This window comes from Chiloscyllium plagiosum, unplaced genomic scaffold (assembly GCF_037043375.1).
Source record: "Chiloscyllium plagiosum isolate Xiang-an unplaced genomic scaffold, Cpla_swu_hap1 HiC_scaffold_12, whole genome shotgun sequence".
Classification (NCBI taxonomy): domain Eukaryota; kingdom Metazoa; phylum Chordata; class Chondrichthyes; order Orectolobiformes; family Hemiscylliidae; genus Chiloscyllium; species Chiloscyllium plagiosum.
In genome coordinates, this window is record NW_028270150.1 from 74,966,785 (window position 1) to 74,976,799 (window position 10,015).

General features: G+C 46.2%; 1 long non-coding RNA gene across 1 annotated transcript in view; it reads left to right on the forward strand.

Moving 5' to 3' along the window:
* LOC122555542 (uncharacterized) overlaps window positions 1-8,450 on the forward strand; it is a 69,365-nt gene extending 60,915 nt beyond the window's left edge. Inside the window, exon 3 of the long non-coding RNA XR_015758909.1 lies at window positions 7,408-8,450. This is a non-coding gene — a long non-coding RNA (uncharacterized LOC122555542). The remainder of the gene's footprint in view (window positions 1-7,407) is intronic.
* The last annotated feature ends 1,565 nt before the right edge of the window (window positions 8,451-10,015 follow it).

The following is a 10,015-nucleotide window of genomic DNA, read 5'->3' on the forward strand; positions in this document are numbered from 1 at the left end:
AATCCCAAGGCAGGATGGTGTGTATCTTTGAGAGAAAACTTCAGGTGATGGTGTTCTCATATTACTGTTGGAGGTCAATCTTCTCAGTCTAAGGATTTCATTGCATGAGTTCTAAGACAAAACAGCTTCATCAATGACCTTCCCTCCGTTGTTTAGTCCAAAGTGGGGATGTTTGCTGATAATTGCACAATACACAATACCATTCGCAAATCTTCAGATTTTGAAGCATCTAAGTCCATAAGTAGCCAAGTGTGAACAATATCCTTGCTTAGGCTGCTATGTGGCAAGTAACATTAGCAGGAGAAAGTGAGGGCTGCAGATGCTGGAGATCAGAGCTGAAAATGTGTTACTGGAAAAGCGCAGCAGGTCAAGCAGCATCCAAGGAGCAGGAGAATCGACGTTTCGGGCATGAGCTCTTCTTCAGGAATGAGGAAAGTGTGTCCAGCAGGCTAAGATAAAAGGTAGGGAGGAGGGACTTGGGGGAGGGGCGTTAGAAATGTGATAGGTGGAAGGAGGTTAAGCTGAGGGTGATAGGCCGGAGTGGGGGTGGGGGCAGAGAGGTCAGGAAGAAGATTGCAGGTTAGGAAGGTGGTGCTGAATTCGAGGGATTTGACTGAGACAAGGTGGGGGGAGGGGAAATGAGGAAACTGGAGAAATCTGAGTTCATCCCTTGTGGTTGGAGGGTTCCTAGGCGGAAGATGAGGCGCTCTTCCTCCAGCCGTCGTGTTGCTATGGTCTGGCGATGGAGGAGTCCAAGGACCTGCATGTCCTTGGTGGAGTGGGAGGGGGAGTTGAAGTGTTGAGCCACGGGGTGGTTGGGTTGGTTGGTCGGTCCAGGTGTCCCAGAGGTGTTCTCTGAAATGTTCCGCAAGTAGGCAGCATGTCTCCCCAATATAGAGGAGGCCACATCGGGTGCAGCGGATGCAATAAATGATGTGTATGGAGGTGCAGGTGAATTTGTGGCGGATATGGAAGGATCCCTTGGGGCCTTGGAGGGAAGTAAGGGGGGGAAGTGTGGGCGCAAGTTTTGCATTTCTTGCGGTTGCAGGGGAAGGTGCCGGGAGTGGAGGTTGGGTTGGTGGGGGGTGTGGACCTGACGAGGGAGTCACGGGGGGAGTGGTCTTTTCGGAACGCTGATAGGGGAGGGGAGGGAAATATATCGCTGGTGGTGGGGTCTGTTTGGAGGTGGCAGAAATGACGACGGATGATACGATGTATATGGAGGTTGGTGGGGTGGTAGGTGAGGACCAGTGGGGTTCTGTCCTGGTGGCGATTGGAGGGGCGGGGCTCAAGGACGGAGGAGCAGGAAGTGCACCGCATCTTCTCCATTTCCCGCTCCTCCGCCCTTGAGCCCCGCCCCTCCAATCGCCACCAGGACAGAACCCCACTGGTCCTCACCTACCACCCACCAACCTCCACATACATCGTATCATCCGTCGTCATTTCCACCACCTCCAAACGGACCCCACCACCAGGGATATATTTCCCTCCCCTCCCCTATCAGCGTTCCGAAAAGACCACTCCCTCCGTGACTCCCTCGTCAGGTCCACACCCCCCACCAACCCAACCTCCACTCCCGGCACCTTCCCCTGCAACCGCAAGAAATGCAAAACTTGCGCCCACACCTCCACCCTTACTTCCCTCCAAGGCCCCAAGGGATCCTTCCATATCTGCCACAAATTCACTTGCACCTCCACACACATCATTTATTGCATCCGCTGCACCCGATGTGGCCTCCTCTATATTGGGGAGACAGGCTGCCTACTTGCGGAACATTTCAGAGAACACCTCTGGGACACCCAGACCAACCAACCCAACCACCCCGTGGCTCAACACTTCAACTCCCCCTCCCACTCCACCAAGGACATGCAGGTCCTTGGACTCCTCCATCGCCAGACCATAGCAACACGACGGTTGGAGGAAGAGCGCCTCATCCTCCGCCTAGGAACCCTCCAACCACAAGGGATGAACTCAGATTTCTCCAGTTTCCTCATTCCCCTCCCCCCACCTTGTCTCAGTCAAATCCCTCAAACTCAGCACCGCCTTCTTGACCTGCAATCTTCTTCCTGACCTCTCCGCCCCCACCCCCACTCCGGCCTATCACCCTCAGCTTAACCTCCTTCCACCTATCGCATTTCCAATGCCCCTCCCCCAAGTCCCTCCTCCCTACCTTTTATCTTAGCCTGCTGGACACACTTTCCTCATTCCTGAAGAAGAGCTCATGCCCGAAACATCGATTCTCCTGTTCCTTGGATGCTGCCTGACCTGCTGCGCTTTTCCAGCAACACATTTTCAGCAAGTAACATTAGCAGCCAATAAGTGCCAGGTAATAGCTATTTCCAATAAAAGAGAGTCTAGATGTTACACCTTGACGTTCAATGGCAGTGCCATCACTGAATCCCTCTTAACACTCTTGGGGTTATAATGGACCAGATTATGAACTGGACTAACCATATAAATAATGTGGATACAAGTGCAGATGGAATTCTGTAGTAAGTGGCTCACCTGCTGACTCCCCAAAGCCTGTCCACTATTTCTAAAGCACAAGTCAGGAGTGTGATGCAATATTCCCCACTTGCCCTAGCAACACTCACGAAGCTTGTGCAGACCTCACTTTCTCCTCGAAGATTTCAACCTACTGCGAATCCTCTTACAAGGATGCCTTCCTTGAAGAAGCTCTCTGCCTCTCTCTACAAAGATTTCAGTGAGTCCCTCTCTCACTGCTTCTCCTGCTGAACACTCTCTGCTCATTCCTGAAGAAGGGCCTGTGCCCGAAACGTCGAATCTCCTGTTCCCTGGATGCTGCCTGACCTGCTGTGCTGTTCCAGCAATAAAGTTTCAACTTTGATCTCCAGCATCTGCAGACCTCACTTTCTCCTCGAAGATTTCAACCTACTGCGAATCCTCTTACAAGGATGCCTTCCTTGAAGAAGCTCTCTGCCTCTCTCTACAAAGATTTCAGTGAGTCCCTCTCTCACTGCTTCTCCTGCTGAACACTCTCTGCTCATTCCTGAAGAAGGGCCTGTGCCCGAAACGTCGAATCTCCTGTTCCCTGGATGCTGCCTGACCTGCTGTGCTGTTCCAGCAATAAAGTTTCAACTTTGATCTCCAGCATCTGCAGACCTCACTTTCTCCTCGAAGATTTCAACCTACTGCGAATCCTCTTACAAGGATGCCTTCCTTGAAGAAGCTCTCTGCCTCTCTCTACAAAGATTTCAGTGAGTCCCTCTCTCACTGCTTCTCCTGCTGAACACTCTCTGCTCATTCCTGAAGAAGGGCCTGTGCCCGAAACGTCGAATCTCCTGTTCCCTGGATGCTGCCTGACCTGCTGTGCTGTTCCAGCAATAAAGTTTCAACTTTGATCTCCAGCATCTGCAGACCTCACTTTCTCCTCGAAGATTTCAACCTACTGCGAATCCTCTTACAAGGATGCCTTCCTTGAAGAAGCTCTCTGCCTCTCTCTACAAAGATTTCAGTGAGTCCCTCTCTCACTGCTTCTCCTGCTGAACACTCTCTGCTCATTCCTGAAGAAGGGCCTGTGCCCGAAACGTCGAATCTCCTGTTCCCTGGATGCTGCCTGACCTGCTGTGCTGTTCCAGCAATAAAGTTTCAACTTTGATCTCCAGCATCTGCAGACCTCACTTTCTCCTCGAAGATTTCAACCTACTGCGAATCCTCTTACAAGGATGCCTTCCTTGAAGAAGCTCTCTGCCTCTCTCTACAAAGATTTCAGTGAGTCCCTCTCTCACTGCTTCTCCTGCTGAACACTCTCTGCTCATTCCTGAAGAAGGGCCTGTGCCCGAAACGTCGAATCTCCTGTTCCCTGGATGCTGCCTGACCTGCTGTGCTGTTCCAGCAATAAAGTTTCAACTTTGATCTCCAGCATCTGCAGACCTCACTTTCTCCTCGAAGATTTCAACCTACTGCGAATCCTCTTACAAGGATGCCTTCCTTGAAGAAGCTCTCTGCCTCTCTCTACAAAGATTTCAGTGAGTCCCTCTCTCACTGCTTCTCATGCTGAACACTCTCTGCTCATTCCTGAAGAAGGGCCTGTGCCCGAAACGTCGAATCTCCTGTTCCCTGGATGCTGCCTGACCTGCTGTGCTGTTCCAGCAATAAAGTTTCAACTTTGATCTCCAGCATCTGCAGACCTCACTTTCTCCTCGAAGATTTCAACCTACTGCGAATCCTCTTACAAGGATGCCTTCCTTGAAGAAGCTCTCTGCCTCTCTCTACAAAGATTTCAGTGAGTCCCTCTCTCACTGCTTCTCCTGCTGAACACTCTCTGCTCATTCCTGAAGAAGGGCCTGTGCCCGAAACGTCGAATCTCCTGTTCCCTGGATGCTGCCTGACCTGCTGTGCTGTTCCAGCAATAAAGTTTCAACTTTGATCTCCAGCATCTGCAGACCTCACTTTCTCCTCGAAGATTTCAACCTACTGCGAATCCTCTTACAAGGATGCCTTCCTTGAAGAAGCTCTCTGCCTCTCTCTACAAAGATTTCAGTGAGTCCCTCTCTCACTGCTTCTCCTGCTGAACACTCTCTGCTCATTCCTGAAGAAGGGCCTGTGCCCGAAACGTCGAATCTCCTGTTCCCTGGATGCTGCCTGACCTGCTGTGCTGTTCCAGCAATAAAGTTTCAACTTTGATCTCCAGCATCTGCAGACCTCACTTTCTCCTCGAAGATTTCAACCTACTGCGAATCCTCTTACAAGGATGCCTTCCTTGAAGAAGCTCTCTGCCTCTCTCTACAAAGATTTCAGTGAGTCCCTCTCTCACTGCTTCTCCTGCTGAACACTCTCTGCTCATTCCTGAAGAAGGGCCTGTGCCCGAAACGTCGAATCTCCTGTTCCCTGGATGCTGCCTGACCTGCTGTGCTGTTCCAGCAATAAAGTTTCAACTTTGATCTCCAGCATCTGCAGACCTCACTTTCTCCTCGAAGATTTCAACCTACTGCGAATCCTCTTACAAGGATGCCTTCCTTGAAGAAGCTCTCTGCCTCTCTCTACAAAGATTTCAGTGAGTCCCTCTCTCACTGCTTCTCCTGCTGAACACTCTCTGCTCATTCCTGAAGAAGGGCCTGTGCCCGAAACGTCGAATCTCCTGTTCCCTGGATGCTGCCTGACCTACTGTGCTGTTCCAGCAATAAAGTTTCAACTTTGATCTCCAGCATCTGCAGACCTCACTTTCTCCTCGAAGATTTCAACCTACTGCGAATCCTCTTACAAGGATGCCTTCCTTGAAGAAGCTCTCTGCCTCTCTCTACAAAGATTTCAGTGAGTCCCTCTCTCACTGCTTCTCCTGCTGAACACTCTCTGCTCATTCCTGAAGAAGGGCCTGTGCCCGAAACGTCGAATCTCCTGTTCCCTGGATGCTGCCTGACCTGCTGTGCTGTTCCAGCAATAAAGTTTCAACTTTGATCTCCAGCATCTGCAGACCTCACTTTCTCCTCGAAGATTTCAATCTACTGCGAATCCTCTTACAAGGATGCCTTCCTTGAAGAAGCTCTCTGCCTCTCTCTACAAAGATTTCAGTGAGTCCCTCTCTCACTGCTTCTCCTGCTGAACACTCTCTGCTCATTCCTGAAGAAGGGCCTGTGCCCGAAACGTCGAATCTCCTGTTCCCTGGATGCTGCCTGACCTGCTGTGCTGTTCCAGCAATAAAGTTTCAACTTTGATCTCCAGCATCTGCAGACCTCACTTTCTCCTCTCCCATCCAGGACAAATCAGTCCACTTGATTGGCACCACATCTAACACCTTCAACATTTACATCCTCCATCACGGACCAATGTAACAGCAGTGTGTATCAATGAAACGAGATGCTCCAGTAACTCATTAAGACACTTTGGACTGGACCTTGCGAACTCATGCCATCTACCACCTGGAAGAACAAGGACAGTAGATATGTGGGAGTACCATTGAGTGCAATTTCTCCTCAAAGCAACTCATCATCCTGACATGAAGGTATATTGCTGTTCCTTCACTATTATTGTATCAGAATCAGGGAAGATCCTCCTTACAGAAGTTTCAGTGCACCTACTACCCCCAGACTGCAGCTGTGCAAAGGAGTGACTTGCAACGATCTTTGCCAGGGCAATTGGGGTTGGGCAATAAATGCTGCCCCAGTCAGCAATGCCCACATCCCATGTACAAAACCAAAAGCTGTTGCTCTCATCTGTCAAAGTGCACAGGTCAGGGTTTGGAAAATGTGGGCAGAGGAAGCTTAGTGAATTATGTCTCGAGGATGGGACTTTTTGTGTATCAATGGTGGAGGGAGTGAATTGTGAAGGTGATGGTTGGGGTATCAATAAAGCGATCAAGGGGGAAATCAGGAGTGGAAACATAAAAATGTCAATGGAAACAGTTGAAGATTATGGATGCCCAATCTTGCTCCCCTGCTAGCACAACAATGCTCTGAAGTGACCTCTGTACTGCCATCAGAGTGAATTCCCCAGCACTGACATCATTATATATCGTGGGAATAATTGTACTACTGCATCCCACAAGAATAGTAGTGAACAAATAACTGCTCAGATTTGGTGTGTATTCCTGGTATGCCCAGGCTCTGACCTTATTTGAAGTAAACACCAAGTCTGAAGGTTGCACCTTAAGCTGGAAGAGGCCATCTAGCCTGACTGACAACCACTATTGCAGAAAGCTGCTTGAGAATGCCAGCTCACTTAGTTGAGACACTAGCTAGAATAGCAATAATGGGTGTATTAACTCAATTCCTCTGGTTTGGCTGAGTGCCTGCTTGGCAACAATTGTTCAGACAGACTGTCTAAGGTTCAGAAAAGCAGAACAATTAATTAAAGATTAGATAATACAGCTCTTGAAGAGAGTGCTACTTGCATTTGTTAATATAATTTTGAATGCCTATTCCATTGTATTATTTGTGTTCCTCACCAGAATCAAAAACAATGTTACTAGAGTATAGAAGGGCCATGTCTACAGCCAATAATAACTTTTTAAAAATTGTCAGGTTATATTTGATGTTAATAGATTGCCCTGAAAATTCATCTGGAACTGAAGACTCACATTAACTTGAGTACATTCTCAGCACAATTAATTCTGATGTTCACAGGGCTGAGATAGGAGACATATTGGTGACAAATCTGAATCCATTTCCTATTACATTAGATTAATTCTCTGTTTGAATTAGCAACTCCTAATTGCCATAGAACAAAGATTGCAGCGATGACTTGGGGAATGAAAAGACATGAGCACAACCTACCACTGTTACATAGAATGTAAGTTCATTATTGCAACAATGGCTGCTCACCATGGGGGTGGAGCAAGTACAGAGAGCGGGATGCTGGGGGAATGTCTAGTGTTTGAGTCGATATATTCATCAGTGTTCATTTTGTAAGAAGAGAATAAAGAGTTTTCTTTTTTGTCTCTTTTTACAGCATGGATCCAATCAAGCCCAGATTGCTGTAGGTGGCTGAGAACCCTGCAAGCCATTGGCCGAGACAAGCCGAGAGTCCAGTGCCAGAGTGAAGAGCCGGCAGCATGGCCAGCTTTACTGGTATCAAGATTAGTTTTATCTACTGGTGTCAAATCCTGTAGTGCACTGGTCTGATAGGATGGTGATTATTTTCACTCATGTTACACCAAGTAATGGTTCACAAAGCACCCCTCATGTTACACTCAGCAGATCTTGGAGTGCATGTACTCTATACCAATATAGTCTGCAGAATTTCAGCTAGAAAACTGATATGTCATTTTCCTCCCGTAAGGTACAACAGCAGGGTGACATGCAGATAATAGAATGGCAATGGAAGATAGTTCTTGGTTCAAAGGTAAACCCAATGTTTGTAAAGACTCTGTTTTTTGATGCATGAATCTCCAAGTTACTGCAGAACAGATCCATCCTTGGAAGTCTGGGCCCACTTTAGAAATGGGAACAATCTTCCCAAGTCAAAACCTACACTTCCTCCAGTTACTCAGAGTGCTGTTTGTTAAAGTTGAGCTCATCACAGACAACCATAGTCATTAGTGATGCACTCACGTGCCCTTGGTACCCTTCTATGTCCCAACTGCCTCTTAACTTTGTTGTATTCACAGTCATTAATTATCTCTTCCTCTTTTCTTGCCATCTGTAAAATGCTTTGACTTCTATCTATGCTTTTGGAGGTTGGCTTTTGAAGGGGTATACAAGGAGCAAGCCACAATTATATCTTAGAAAAGATAATGGATTTGAACACATCCAGATAAGGCAACCCAGTCAGCATTGTCTAGTTGGAGGGAGTAATTCCCCTAGGTAACTTTCTTTTTCATATATTGGCTGTGCACTTCCATATAAATTCTCAATAAAATATTTTTCAAATTGTTAAATGAGTGAAATGAGAAGCTTCCTCTTTCAGCCACACTAACATTCACCCATGCAGACTTTTAGTTTACATTTTCTTCATTAGACTCTGGAAAAACATGATTAATCCATCTGGGTAGCTCCTGCAGATAGTTGCACAGATATTAATATTCAGACTAGCACCAGAATGTGCATTTTCAGTGTGCTATATCACAACAAGCACCTTGACCTGTATTACTGGCAGCATGACCAGCTTTACTGGTATCAAGATTAGTTTTATCTACTGGTGTCAAATCCTGTAGTGCACTGGTCTTTCACAGTTCCAGTACTACTGGGTTTTCGCTCAGGGGAGCATTCACAGCTCAGGACTACTAGTTGTATGTGTGAAGGTAGGTCTATGGCAACTCTACCTTGAGTCTCATTATGGCATAGAATTAAAGTAAATGATAAGTAAGAAATGCACCAAGAAAGGTCTATCTACTCCATTACCAACGTATCCCAAGGATCATGTACTGTTAGATTGAAAGAAATTCTGGCAGCAGGCAATTCCCAACTATTAGTGGATGGTAAAGTTCTTTCTCCAGCAAGAGGACAATAAAAAGCAAGAGCACACAGAATGATTATCCATGTCAAAAATCATGAAGCACTTTTGCTCAACTTCAGCCATTGAATGAACACAAGGAGGAACAGGAGTTTAACACAATACACATCACAAACGTGACATACTATTAAATTTGATATTTGTGTCTGTGATCAATGTGAAAACAGCAATGTGGCTTTACGTTAATGATGTCAACTTGTTTTTAACTGTATCTGTATTTGTAAAAATAAATATTAAAATTGATTGAGGCAAGGGAGTTGTGATGGTGCATGTGATAGGAAAAAGGATGTTTAAAATTCACTCATGGGTGTCACTGGCTGGCCAATATTTATTGACTATTCTGAGCTGCCCTTGAACTGAGTGGCTTGCTGGGTCATTTCAGAGGGAAGTTGGGAGTCAAGGTCTGGAGTCACGTATAGGCCAGATGAGGTGAGGATGAGAGATTTACTTCCATGAAGGACATAAGTGAGCCAGATGGGTTCTCCCAACAATGGTTTTGTGGTGTTCAGTAGATTCCTAATTCCAGAACTCTTTTTTTTATTTAATTCAAATTCCACCACCACCTGTGGCAGGATTCGAACCCAGCTCCCCAGAAGATTTGCTGAGTTTCTAGATTAAAGGTTGAGCAATAATACTGCTAGGTCATCGCCTCCCCATGTAACATTAATTAATTGTAGAACAAAACATATTTTAAAAATAATAACCACATTAAAACTTCAGGTATCTTGTGAACATTCTTTGACCTTCTCACAGAAGGATGTATTGGTCAATAGACTGATATTATTAAATCAATCAGCAGAAATCATTCATATAATGTGAAGTCATGCATCCTTTGATATATAGTCTCCATTTTGCATGAATCTATTTATTTGAAACAAAACATTGAGTACCCAAGTCAACAGATGGAATATAGATTGACAGTATCTCTATATAACTTGAGGATGATATTGTCCAATGTTCCAGAGTTGAACAACAACATCTGTTCACCAGTGATATTCAAAATACTATGTTATAGAGTCATAGAGATGTACAGCACAGAAACTGATCCTTCCGTCCAACTCATCCATGCCAATCTAGTCATATTTGGAGCATATCCCTCTAAACC